We start from the raw sequence: 15,140 nt of genomic DNA on the forward strand, positions 1-15,140 counted from the left end.
TAGGAATGCCCACACATTTGAACAACATTCAGATGACCAGAGTTGTTATGACTTTTTATGGAATTAAGGAAATGTAATAATTTTATACGAAATTTCACATATTGTTTACGTTGATGCAGACTGAAAGTGTAAAATCGATTGCAGTACGCTAAGTATAGCTGTCATTCTGTAGTTCAGTGAGCACCCTCTACATCAGCAACTATCTCACCACTTTACTGAAAGTAGAAATTACTTGTTATGATCTCTACGAAATATACATTCGCAGCCACTCTGAGTTCACTATTCGACAGAAAACTGCTAAGGTCATCAGTCCCTAAGCTTACACACTACTTAACCTAAATTATCCTAAGGACAAACACACACATCCATGCCCGAGGGAGCACTCGAAACTCCGCCGGGACCAGCCACACAGTCCATGACTGCAGCGCCTTAGACCTCTCGGTTACACAAAATGAGCAATACTGACCCACTGCAACATCTATGCAGAGCATGTCATTAGGAAATCTCTTGATAGTTGGACCAAAGGCATCTCAATTGGTGGGAGGACTATCAGCAACCTCCGTTTTGCTGATGACACTGTGCTTTTAGCCAACAGCGAAGATGAATTTTCTGATCTACTAACAACAATAAAGGACATTAGTCTAGCATATGGATTAGACATAAACCTCAGAAAGTCCAAACTCATGATAATTGATCGAGAAGAACAGATCCAGCTCACAGGTCGATTAAAGCATCTGGAAGTCGTGCATTCCTTCACCTATCTTGGATCAACCACCTGCAACACGGTAAGTTGTGAAGATGAGATAAGACGACAGATCACGCTAGGGTGAGTGGCTATGAAGAAGCTCACCAAGATCTGGCAGAGCAGAGCAATAATAAGTCGCACAAAGATCCGGCTAGTCTCAACACTCGTGTTTTCTGTCTTCTTTTATGGTTGCGAAATATGGACAGTCAAGGCCAGAGACAAACAGCGCACTGATGCGTTTGAGCTTTGGTGCTGGCGTAGGATGCTACGCATAAAATGGACCGACAGAACAAATGTGTCCATTATTGAACAACTCGATATCTCGAGACGCCTTTCTTTCCTAGTCACCGAAAAACTTCTCCAGTTCTTTGCCGATATTGTGAGAAGTCATGGAAAAAATCTAGAGAATATAATTTTGCAAGGAAAGATCGAGGGCACGAGACCAAGAGGATGGTCAGCGAGCAGGTGGATGGATGAAATCAAGAAGATCTCTGGTCTACCTCTTCAGCAGGCACTTAGACAAGCTGGCAACCGTCCAGGCTGTACACGCTTGCTTTGTGGGGTCACGACGCTCAGCAATGAGCACAACGTCTTATGATGATGATGATGGTGATGATGATGATGATGATGATGATGACAGCGGCTCGATGTGACGACCTCCAATATTGTTACAGACATTGTACCTACCCTTCTGCATACCAGAACAGGCAACTCAGAGACTTTTCTCTTGCCAGGCGCTGTGGCCGAGGTATTCTAGGCGTTTCAGTCCAGAACCACGCTGCTGCTACGGTAGCAGGTTCAAATCCTGCCTCGGGCATGGATGTGTGTTATGTCCTTAGGTTAGTCAGGTTTAAGTAGTTCTAAGTCTAAGGGACTAATTACGTCAGATGTTAAGTTCCATTGTGCTTAGAGCCTTTTGAACCATTGGAACTGTTCTCTTTCCTTCAGCAGACGTGTAAATCGTCGAAGAACGAAAACGACACGCTTCCGAACATGGGTTCCTATTCAAAATATTACGTACTCACTACACTCTAAAAGTCCTAGACGCTTGTAACGGAAATTTCAGAACATCCCGTATATTACACAGTAATTGGTCAAAAGACTTGAGCACACTGTGAAATCTATGCGGTGCATTTGTCTCCGTACAGTCATGGTAGAAATGGTTTCCAGACGCCCCACATTCAAATCGCGGCTACCTGACTCACAGCATGCCGTCGATCGCCCCGCATGGCTCTGCGGAAGTGACGCGATATCCGCTCGTCAGACGCTTGTGGTCATACCGTGAGGCGGTGTGGAAACATTGTCTCTGCGATACTGAAGGACGGTCCTAGGACCTGCTCACCTCGGAATCCCAGATTTTTATGTAATCTCCGATATGCTATGATGCACGTATTGTACTACGCTTAGTCAACCCGTGTTCAAAGTCTGTTAACTCGCAACCTGCCACCACATTCACTACACACGTGTCTCTAACAGATAATTCGGATGACGTTTCTACACTCGCGTCATATGCAACATGTAGCAACAACATTCGGGCATCGTACACCACATATCTTAAAATCGGACAGCCATTTTCTCTACGTTTTGCCACTCAATTTAAATTACCACCAATGTTTACAGCATATATTTACAAAATTATCATCCCGCGACCACACCCTTTCCCGTACACATAGCCCCAGTAAAGCTCATCCTATTTTGTTCTAAGACTAGATTGAACTAACCACGGCCACATCTCCACACCATTAGCACTTCGGTAATAGTTTGAAAGACCTGACTTTGGCGGTTGCCAGAAACATTGATACGCTGTGACGTCTCCTGTAACCCAAGTTCAGCAACAGTCGAAGTAGGACGGAACACAGGTATGCCATAAGACACCCAGACGGGAGGCAACCATGGTGAAAAATTTGTGTAGTTTGCGTCTCACAATTTACTGAATTGGTCGCTGGTGAAAGAATTGTAATGCAGAGAAAACTAGAATCCAGTATTCTTACATTTGTTAATCCATTTTACGCGTTTCGGCATTAACCAGCGTCAGAACCCTGGTTCACATAAAAACCAGAGGATTACATAGTTACATGGTTGACTTACAACGAACATGAGCACGCTAAGCACGTCGCTAGTAGGTGGTCACATGGTAAATAATGTCCTCTTGCCCTCCTAAAATTATAATATGGCGAGTCTACTACCCCAATTCGGTGTAGATTATATTTAAAGCTGAAGACGATAACTTGCGTCCGCCGCCGGTAGCTGAGTGGTGATACAACGAACGAAAACGAACAAAATGAGGGTAAAAATAAAGTGGTCAGCGCGACAGAGTGTCAATCCTAAGGGCGCGGGTTCGATTCCCAGCTGGATCGGAGATTTTCTTCGCTCAGGGACTGGGTGTTGTGTTGTCCTCATCATCATCATTTCATCCCCATCGACGCGCAAGTCGGCGAGGTGGCGTCACATCGAAAGACTTGCACCTGACAAACGGTCTACCCGACGGGAGACCCTACTCACACGACATTTACATTTATTTTACGATAATTTGTGGTATGAGGCACATCATCTCCACAAAAAAGAATAAATTAAAAATAAAAGGACCATGGATTGGATTAAAATACGCTTGGTTACTTACTTACTTTGTAGGCCACACAAAACGCGGTCTGTTCTTGACCCCACTCATTCCAGCGTTCCACACCTCCTGTCAGCTCCAACTTCATGCTACGACCCAGGACCTGCAAGTCTCCCATGTATCGATACAGTTCCCCATAGTCGTTTAATGAACAAAATAAGTGCATATGGACTATCAGACCAATTGTGTGATTGTATTGAAGAGTTCCTAGATAACAGAACGCAGCTTGTCATTCTCAATGGAGAGAAGTCTTCCGAAGTAAGAGTCATTTCAGGTGTGCCACAGGGGAGTGTCAAAGGACCGTTGCTATTCGCTATATACATAAATAACCTTGTGGATGACATCGGAAGTTCACTAAGGCTTTTTGCAGATGATGCTGTGGTCGATCGAGAGGTTGTAACAATGGGAAATTGTACTGAAATGCAGGAGGGTCTGCAACGAATAGACGCATGGTGCAGGGAATGGCAATTGAATATCAATGTAGACAAGTGTAATTAGATGCGAATACATAGAAAGATAGATCCCTTATCATTTGGCTACAAAATAGCAGGTCACCAACTGGAAGCAGTAAATTCCATAAATTATCTGGGAGTACGCATTAGGAGTGATTTAAAATGGTATGATCATATAAAGCTGATCGTCGGTAAAGCAGATGCCAGACTGAGATTCATTGGAAGAATCCTAAGGAAATGCAATCCGACAACAAAGGAAGTAGGTTACAGTACGCTTGTTCCCCCACTGCTTGAATACTGCTCAGCAGTGTGGGATCCGTACCAGATAGGGCTGATAGAAGAGATAGAGAAGATCCAACGGAGAGCAGCGCGCTCCTTTACAGGTTCAATTTAGTAATCGCGAAAGCGTTATGGAGATTATAGATAAACTCCAGTGGAAGAATCTGCAGGAGAGACGCTCAGTAGCTCGGTACGGGCTTTTGTTAAAGTTTCGAGAACACACCTTCAACGAAGAGTCAAGCAGTATATTGCTCCCTCCTACGTATATCTCGCGAAGATACCATGAGGATAAAATGAGAGAGATTAGAGCCCACACAGAAGCATACCGACAATCCTTCTTTCCACGAACAATACGAGACTGGAATAGAAGGTAGAACCGATAGAGGTACTCAAGGTACCCTCCGCCACACACCGTCAGGTGGCTTGCGGAGTTTGCATGTAGATGTAGATGTAGATGTATCATCCTTCCATGTTGCTCTCGGCCGTCCTAGTGGTCTCATTCATTCGGCTTCTCCATTTATAACTTCCTTCATTAATGTGTTCTTCCCTCTTCTTCACACATGTTCGTACCACCTGAGTCTTTTAGTTTTCAAACTAGCTACGATGTTCAGATAGTGTGTACACTTGTCTGTGTTCTATGTTTTTCCGTATTCTCCGCCCGCATCTCGTGGTCGTGCGGTAGCGTTCTCGCTTCCCACGCCCGGCTTCCCAGGTTCGATTCCCGGCGGGGTCAGGGATTTTCTCTGCCTCGTGATGGCTGGGTGTTGTGTGTTGTGTGCTGTTCTTAGGTTAGTTAGGTTTAAGTAGTTCTAAGTTCTAGGGGACTGATGACTACAGATGTTAAGTCCCATAGTGCTCAGAGCCATTTGAACCATTTTTGAACCTTATTCTCCAATGCTTGACAAGAGAGTGAAGCATCCAGGAGACATAGTAGAATGTTAGCGTAATTTTTTTCATGTACGCACCATCGGCGAGCGTGTATATGATTTGAGTTGTAACTTTGTTGCCGGTATAACAGCCACCAAAGTGCATTACGGATGTTCATGTTTAGTGTTGTTACCAGGCCTTATAGCGTACATAAAGGGCGTGGACAGCGTCAGATGACGGGCGATCACTGTGAGGCACAGAGAGATATTACGGACTCGTTTGAGACAGTTACCAGCACCTGGCACAGTTAGAAAAGGTCTCAGTTTGGCTAGCTGGTCCAGTCATGCAATATTCACATTTTTGTGACATCTGTATGGGAACAAGGACTGTCGATATTTTTAAAAATATGTACAACCGATTAGATCGATATTTAAAATATTGTCATAATCGGCCCTCGACATACAGAAAATAAAACCGATATATCGATGAAAAAAAAATCGACATTTCGGCCTATAAAAATATCAGCTGTATATTGTAAATACACGGCCCTGTTTTAGAGCTGTATATTTAAGTATTGACATTATTACATGTTCTGTACATCAACAAGCTAGCAGCCTACTTATCTTCCTTAGAGCAAGAATTCAAAGGAATACGATGCTCGGTCCCGCTTGGCGATAACCAATTTGCTAACAATGGTAACTGCATGTAAGAGGACCTGTAAAAGGGGTCCGATGGGTCCCTCGTTCGGTTTCGTTACATATCGGATTTGTCCGGAACACTTCATGTCCACTTTCCTGTTTTTTTTCTGCAAACACCAACGACCTAGCAGTTCTAGGTTCAAAATTTTTGTATCCCGCCTGGTAGGCGGCGCGTGGGTCTGCTCCTGTAAACTGCAGGGGAGGCCGAATGTAGGAAGCGAGTAGGAGCAAGAAATAGTGAAGTACTGCGTATAAGTTAAAACTCTTTTGCTGGTGTATGAACATGTACAAATAATATTACTTAACTCTGGCTGAGATGAGCACGTAAGTGCGAAGCCGCAAAGGCATCAACGCTAACAGCTACTATTAGTTGGCCAAACTATCATTGAAGTAACTGAAGTAACAAAGTCTGTAATACCTAGCCTCCTATGAAGTAGAAACTAAGTTGCTTGGTCGTCCGATAGGAATGAAATGGGCTGAATCTGGAGCTGCACAAGGCCGGCTAGAGGGCACTGTCGTCGGTGTCGGTGTCATAGTGCCAAGCTATCAGAGAGCACCTACGTTGTGGCATCGTAGCTATCGATACCACAAAAATAGCGTGGTGAAGCTAAACGTTGCAGTTTCTGTTGTTAGCGCCAAGCGCTTATTACGTCAGCGTTTCACCTCACACGTCCCAGCCCACCACAAAGACCAATCTTGTCATTTCTTCATTTTCAGCATATGTTTTCGAGGAATGCCGATGTGAAGAAAGAGTTGGATTGGATTGCTGTGGGGGAGGAGACCAGACAGCGAGGACATCGGTCTCGTCGGATTAGGGAAGGACGGGGAAGGAAGTCGGCCGTGTCGTTTCAAAGGAACCATCCCGGCATTTGCCTGGAGCGATTTAGGGAAATCACGGAAAACCTAAATCATGATGGCCGGACGCGGGATTGAACCGTCGTCCTCCCGAATGCGAGTCCAGTGCGCTAGCCACTGCGCCACCTCTCTCGATGAAGAAAGAGTACTGTAGTTGCTTTTAAAATTGTTTTTTAACGCAACTGGTGTGCTATTTCTTCAAATCGGAAATCTTGTTATACCATAACCCCCCCCCCCCCCCCCCTCCCCCCAAAGTGCAGTCGGACTTATTCTTTGTGCCATCTATACTTGCTTCACACAGTCAAGGAGAAAGACTGACGTGATGAAAGCTCAAGAAGCAGTAAGACTCCTTCACACAGTGAAAGTAAAAGTTTTTGTTCTATCACAGTTTCAAAATAAGAGTTCAAATATTTACCGAAAATTGCGGGAAAATATAAAACAAAATAAAAATCTCGGCACACGATATTGCCATTTCGACATCGTTATATTAATGTGTTACTGAGAAAGATAGCGCCTATACTTATCGATATTTCCTGGAAAGAATATCGATATATCGTGAGAGCAAGCTTACTCGTCGACCAGGTACCGGTCAGCCACGTCTGACCATCTGAAGGAGGAATCGCTATATTGTGCACCGAGCACATCGTAATCCTTTCCCTTTTGCACCTGCCCTCTGGGAGCAAGTAATGGACTTGCATAGGCCGTCCTTCACACATAAACGGCTGCATTTGGAGGGGTGCGTGACCGGGGAGCATAGACTGCTGATGAATGAGTGATAATGATGTGGTCCCATGCTCCAAGGAGCGTAGGGGACGATGCGGTAGACCGACCGTAATGGGGATGAATGATGATGATTCAGACGACACAGCAACACCCACTCATCTCGAGGCAGAAAAAATCCCTGACCCCGCCGGGAATCGAACCCGGGACTCCGTGCGCGGGAAGCGAAAATGTTACCATCCATGCAGGTATCCATATGTTCATTATCACGTACGACCGTCATCGGCGAGTACGGAGACGAGATGGGGAGAGATCTCAATCTCCCGGTGTTTTGAAGAGGCACAGTGTTCCTCCTCATGTCAAAGTACAGGAGATTGTCGGATCTGACTTAGGATCACAGCTGGTAGTGACAGGAAACTATGATGGCACAACGGGATGTCACCTGCGTCCTCGTGTGTTATCTCTCATGCGACAGTATCGTGGCGACATTTTTCAACAAATCAGTACTCGTCCATCCATGGCTCGTGTGTCTGTGAACGGTCTGTGTGATGTTGAAGGAGTTCCATGGCCAACAAGATCCCCAGGTTTGTTGCCTATGTTAGATGTGTGGGGCTTGCACGGACGTCTAGTGCCGTTACCCAGGATGTCAAGCAACAGTCACAACATGGTGATGGTAAAATCCTATGGGATCAAACTGCTGAGGTCATCGGTCTCTAGGCTTACACACTACTTAATCTGATTTAAACTAACTTATGCTAAGGAAAACACGCACTCCTGTGCCCGAGGGAGGACTCGAACCTCCGACTGGGGGAGCAGAGTGAACCGTGACAAGGCGCCTGTGACCACGCGGCTAAACGCGCGGCGTTACATGTTGCAACAGCGGAGTATACAACGGATTTACGACACCCTTCCCAACCGAATCATAGTATGGGTCCAGGCCAGAGGAGGTGCAACGTAGTATTGGCAAGCTGGCTCATGCTGCTTAGTTTTTGACTCGGTTTATCTTGCTGCCTAGGAGTAGAATTCCTTAACTTCATCTACTTCTTGACGATCAATACCGATGTTAAGTTTCTCGCTGTTCTCATTTCTCCTATTTCTGATCACTGTCGTCTTTCTACGATTTACTTTCAATCCATATTATGTACTCATTAGACTGTTCATTCCATTCAGCAGATCATGTAATTCTTCTGCATTTTCACCCAGTATAGCAATGCCATCGGCGAACGGTATCATTGATATCCTTTCACCTTGAATCCCACTCCTCAATCTTTCTTTTACTTCCATCATTGCATCTTCGGTGTACAGATTGAAGAGTAGGGGACAAAGACTACATCCCTCTCTTACACACTTTTTAATCGAAGCACATCGTTCTTGGTCATCCATTCTTTATTATTCCGTCTTGGTTCTTGCACATATTGTATATTACCCGTCCCTCCCTACAGCTTACCCCCATTTTTCCCAGAATGTCGAACATTTTGCACCATTTGACATTGTCGAACGCTTTTCCCAGGTCGACAAATCCTATGAAAGTGTCTATTTTTCTTTAGGCCTGCTTCCATTATCAACCGCAACGTCAGAGTTGCCTCTCTCGATCCTTTACCTTTCCTAAAGCAAAACTGATCGTCATTTAGCACATCCTCAATTTTCTTTTCCATTCTTCTGTATGTTATACTTGTCAGCAACTTGGTTGCATGAGCTGTTAAGCTGATTGTGCGATAATTCTCACACTTGTCAGCTCGTTCAGTCTTCAGAATTGTGTGGATGATATTTTTCCGAAAGTCAGATGGTATGTCGCCAGACTCATACATTCTACATGTCGACGTGAATAAATCGACTCCTGTTTCTTCTTTTATCACATCAGACAAATCTTCCCCCTCATAGAGGCTTTCATTGTACTGTTTCCACCTATCTTTCAATGTACTCTTTCCATCTACCTCTCCTCAGCATTTGAGAGTGCAACACCCGTTGCACTCTTGATGCTACCACCCTTGCTTTTAATTTCACCGAAGGTTGTTTGGCCTTTCCTGTATGCCGAGTTAATCCTTCTGACAATGATTTTCGAGTTCTTCACATTTTTCGTGCAGCCACTTCGTCTTAGTTTCCCTGTACCTCCTATTCATTTCATTCCTCAGCGTCTCGTATTTCTGTATTCCTGAATTTCCCTGAACATGTTTGTACTTCCTTCTTTCATCGATCAGCTGAAGCATTTCTTCTGTTACCCATGGTTTCTTCACTGTTACCTTCTTTGTACCTATGTTTTTCTTTCCAACTTCAGTGATTGTCCTTTTTAGAGATGTCCATTCCTCTTCAACTGTATTGGCTAATGAGCTATTCCTTATTGCTGCAACTATAGCCTTAGAAAACTTCAAGCGTATCTCGTCGTTCCTTAGTACTTCCGTGTCCCACTTCTTTATGGCTAGTTTCTGAATCTCTGACTGACCATGATGTAATCTAACTCAAATCTTCCCGTATCACTCGGTCTTTTCCAAGTATACCTCCTGCTCTTCTGATTCTTGAAGAGAGTATACTCTTTACTAGCTGAAATTTATTACAGAACTCAATTAGTCTTTCTCCTCTCTCATTCCTTGTCGCAAGCCTATATTCTTCTGTAAGCTTTTCTTCTACTCCTTCCCATACAGCTGCAGTCCATTCCGCCACGACTATTAGATTTTCGTCTCTGATTGCGTATTGTATTACCCTTTCCATACCCTCATATAATTTCTCTCTCTCTCTCTTCATCTTCATCTTGCGACTTTGGCATGTACATCTGAAATATTGTTGCCGGTGTTGGTTTGTTGTCACTGAACTGTTCACAGTAACACACTTTCTACCCTATCTTCCAACATTATGACAAAAAAACACCTATGCCACCTTAGTAATTTTTTTGGTATTTATCGGATCATTAGTCATCCGACTGAATTGATGCAGCCCGGCATGAGTTCCTCACCTGTGCTAAACTCTCCACCTCAGAGTAGCACTTGCACCCTACGTTCTTAGCACTTGTTGGATTTTTGCAGTCTCAGTTTTCTCCTACACGTTTCGCCCCTCACAGCTCTCTCTGGCACCACGATGTCAACACGCGTCCTGACATCTTATTATTCCACCTAATTTTCAGAGTCCATCTGTAGAAACTCATCTCAAACGCTTCGATACTCTTCTGCTCAGGATTTCTCACTGCCCGTGATTGACTTCCATGCAAAGATGTCCTCCAAACGAACATTTTCATAATTTGCTTTCTCAAATTAATGCCGACATATATTACTAGTAGTCATCTTTTCGTCAGGAATCTCCTATTTGCCAGTGCCAGTCTGTTTTTTTTATGTCTGCCTTGATTCGCCCGCTATTTGTTATTTTGCATCCATAGTTGCAGAATTCGTTAACTTTGTGTACTTCGAGGCCTCCAATCTTGATGTTTAAATTAGGGTAGAGTAATGAAAATTAAGGAATACATTTGCCTAGGTAACGTATTTAAAGATAACATTGCAAGATCACAGATAATGTAACCATGAGATACGCCATTGGAAATGTGAAATGTTGATGCATTAATAACTAGTGTAACAGCCAAAACGTTGAAGGCAAGATTGAAAACGTGCATGCGTTGTGTTGTACAAGTGCCGGCTGTAAGTTTATGGGATGGAGTTCCATGGCTATTGCACTTGCCGGCCAATATAGGGACGTTTAATGTTGGTGGTGGTGGATGACGCTGGAGTTGACCGATGATGTCCAATGCCTCCTCCATTGGAGACAGATCTGGCAAAGGCAACATGTAGAGCATGTTGGACCGGTATGTGGGCGGGCGCTGTTCAGTTGGAAAACAATCACTAGAATGCTGTTTATGATTGGCAGAACTGCATGTTAAAACACTAGACTGACGTGCAAATTTGCAGTCAGGGTGCGTGGAATAATCTCGTGAGGGCTGCTGCTGTCGTACGAAATCGCACCCCAGACCATAACTCACCATGTAGTTCCAGTGCGTCTAGCTCGCAGACAGGTTGGTCACAGGTCCTCAACTAGCCTCCTTCCAATCAACACAGGGCCATCACTGGCACCGAGGCAGAGCAAGCTTTCATCAAGAAACACAACAGACCTCCATCCTGCCCTCCAATGATCTCTCACTTGACGTAACTGAAGTAGTAAATGGCGGTGGTTTGGAATCAGTAGGATGCACGCTACAGAGAGTCTGGCTCGGAGCTGTCTTTGAAGTAACTGATTAGTAGCATTTCGCTGTGTCATTGTGGTGCCAGATGTTGCTCAAATTGCTACTGCAGATGCAGTACGATGCACCAGAATCATACGCCGAACACGATAGTCTTTCCCCTCTGTATTGGCACTTTGCACTCCGCAGCCCGGTCTTCTTGTGACCACACATTCCCGTAACAACGACTGCCAACAACAATGTGCAGTGGCTACATTCTTGCCAAGCCTTTCCGCAGTATAGTAGTAGCACTATCCAGTTTTTCGTAGCCCTATTACACGACCTCGTTCAATGGTGTTGACAATGGCGTCTTTGACGCCTCAAAGGCATTTTTGACTAACATCAACTCAGCATCTCCAATCTCAAAAATAACTATTGCTCACAACAGTTGTTCCCAGGTAGATGCCGTGTTTCCTGACTTCCGCAAACCGTTTGATACAGTTCTCCACGGTCGTTTAATGAACAAAGTAAGAGCATATGGACTATCAGACCAATTTGGTGATTGGATTGAAGAGTTCCTAGATAACGGAACGCAACATGTCATTCTCAATGGAGAGAAGTCTTCCGAAGTAAGAGTGATTTCAGGTGTGCGCAGGGGAGTGTCGTAGGACCGTTGCTATTAACAATATACATAAATGACCTTGTGGATAACATCGGAAGTTCACTGAGGCTTTTTGCGGATGGTGCTGTAGAATACCGAGAGGTTGTAACAATGGAAAAGTGTCAGTCAGGGTGCGTGGAATAATCTCGTGAGGAACCGCAGGAGGTTCCGCAACGAATTGACGCATAGTGGAGGGAATGGAAATCGAATCTCAGTGTAGAAAAGTGTAATGTGCTGCGAATACATAGAAAGAAAGATCCTTTATCATTTAGCTGCAATATAGCAGGTCAGCAACTGTAAGCAGTTAATTCCATAATTTATCTCGGAGTAGGCATTAGGAGTGATTTAAAATGGAATGACCATATAAAATTAGTCGTCGGTAAAGCAGGTGCTAGACACATTCATTGGAAGAATCCTAAGGAAATGCAGTGCGAAAACAAAGGAGGTAGGTTACAGTAAACTCGTTCGCCCACTGCTTGAATACTACTCCCCGGTGTGGGTCCGTACCAGATAGGGTTGATAGAAGATATAGAGAAGATCCAACGGAAAGCAGCGGGCTTCGTTTCAGGATCATTTATTAATCGCAAAAGCGTTACGGAGATGATAGACAAACTCCAGTGGAAGACTGCAAGAGAATCGCTTAGTAGCTCGGTACGGGCTTTTGCTGGAGTTTCGAGAACATACCTTCACCGAGGAGTCACGCAGTATATTGCCCCCCCCCCCCCGGCTCCCCCCCCCCCCCCCTACGTATATCTCGCGAAGAGACCATGAGGATGTAATCACAGAGATTAGAGCCCACACAGAGGCATACCGACAATCTTTCTTTCCACGAACAATACGAGTCTGGAATAGAAGGGAGAACCGATAGAGGTTCTCAAGGTACCCTCCGGCACACACCGTCAGGTGGCTTGCGGAGTATGGATGTAGATGTAGATGTAGATGTAGAGAACATATATTTAAAGTAAACCACATTTGAATTATCATAGTGGCGCTATGGGTCCTTAAGATCTGCTTCAGGGGATAGTCAAGACAGGGCCAAATCTTCACTCATATACGAGTGGCGTGAAATATTAACAGACATTATCTTTGAGATGTAGAATCACGTCTATCAACTTTCGTTTATGTCGCAGAACCTCTCTTTGGTGTTGCGATTTTTTCCATCAGTGTATAAAGCCGTATCACAGCCTTATACCGCTAAGGTCTTCTGGAACAATAAAATAATTAAGTCTGTTGCTATGTTGTGATAACGCTAGTCAGTACCGTACTAGAGCCACGGAAAGGGGGAATACTTGCGTGTCGATAATTCTACAGATAACTCTGCTTCGTCTTCCTGTTTATCTTTTCTGTAGCTTACGTAAAACAAGTAATCTATCAGAACAGCGACTTGCGAAATTCATCATATCCTGGCACTCGAAATCAAAAGATACCGTCACATACGCTTAATATCCTGTAAAGGATACAGCAGATAACCTTTTATTAAACAGGTAGCTTTCAAACGCAGGAAGTTTTGATCAATGAGTGCTTAATGCTTTATTTGTCCTAGTGTTCGGAGACTGCAACAAACGGTTTGACAAGTAGGTGGAGGTTTAGCACATCCTGTCACATCGCTGAGCTGTATTCTACGAAAACACCAAGATATCTCTCTGTCATGCGCAGGTAATTATCTACATTATCACGGATGTCCAATAAATCAGGACGTTGTAGTGCCGGCCGCGGTGGTCTCGCGGCTCTAGGCGCGCAGTCCGGAACCGTCCGACTGCTACGGTCGCAGGTTCGAATCCTGCCTCGGGCATGGATGTGTGTGGTGTCCTTAGGTTAGTTAAGTTTAAGTAGTTCTAAGTTCTAAGGGACCAATGACCGCAGCAGTTGAGTCCCATAGTGCTCAGAGCCATTTTGAACGTTGTAGTGGTATATCGGTTTCTTAGAAACCCCACCGTCCCGCCCCCCTTTGCCACTACCGCCATATACTGTATAAAAGAATCGACTATCAAACTGCCATTTCCAAAACACCCTACTTGAGCTTTATGACATAATTCTGCAGGCACATTCTGTGTTATATGAGGACATTGTTTGCAGAATGTGTTGCGACTTGAATTAATAGTACAGAGGTTCCAAGATGCTACTCTAGACGGGTGTAAAATGAATGTGCGCAACGTAAAATGCTGAACGCAAATATGAACATTTTTCCCTATCTGACTACCCCCGCCTCGGACATGGATGTGTGTGATGTCCTTAGGTTCGTTAGGTTTAAGTAGTTCAAAGTTCTAGGGGACTGATGACCTCAGATGTTAAGTCCCATAGTGCTCAGAGAAATTTGAATTTGTTACCCCCTGAAGCAGATCTTAGGATATCTTAATGACGATATTATCTTCTCCTTCTTGCTCTTTAACATATAAATTACAACATAAACATAAATGAATGATTAAGGGAACTAGTAACTACAAAATGATAAATGCTGTTTCTGCTTATACATTTATTGTAGATTAAAATCCCTTTATACACTACAAATGTTTATATATCAATGTTAAATGGACATAAAGAGACACAAGTGAATTACCTAACTAATATTAGTGAGCAGTTGCCTAAATCTGGCCCTTTTTATGGCAACGCGATCTAATATAAATGACTGACATCATCTACCTTCCAAACACTACAAGACACTATTTTTCAAATGTGATCTACAGTGATGTGCAACCTCAGTGGAAATATAAGTTACGAGATCACAGCTGTTTAGCTTTATAGCCCTAATAAGTGGAAGCAGTTAGCAATATCACCGTATGAAGTGCGTCCGGTCCGTAGGAGTGATGACTCTACATCTACTACATCTACATACATACTCCGCAATCCACCATATGGTGCGTGGCGGAGGGTACCTCGTACCACAACTAGCATCTTCTCTCCCTGTTCCACTCCCAAACAGAAGGAGGGAAAAATGACTGCCTATATGCCTCTGTGCGAGCCCTAATCTCTCTTATCTTTGTGGTCTTTCCGCGAAATATAAGTTGGCGGCAGTAAAATTGTACTGCAGTCGGCCTCAAATGCTGGTTCTCTAAATTTCACGCAAAGAACGCCTCCTTTCCTCTAGAGACCTCCACCACAGTTCCTGAAGCA

The 15,140-nt window shown here is 44.2% G+C and overlaps 1 protein-coding gene across 1 annotated transcript in view; it reads left to right on the forward strand.

Moving 5' to 3' along the window:
• LOC126336594 (uncharacterized transporter slc-17.2-like) overlaps positions 1-15,140 on the forward strand; it is a 1,359,524-nt gene that overhangs the window by 527,197 nt on the left and 817,187 nt on the right. The gene's annotated exons all lie outside the window — the stretch shown is intronic.

This window comes from Schistocerca gregaria, chromosome 2, assembly GCF_023897955.1.
Source record: "Schistocerca gregaria isolate iqSchGreg1 chromosome 2, iqSchGreg1.2, whole genome shotgun sequence".
NCBI classification, from domain to species: domain Eukaryota; kingdom Metazoa; phylum Arthropoda; class Insecta; order Orthoptera; family Acrididae; genus Schistocerca; species Schistocerca gregaria.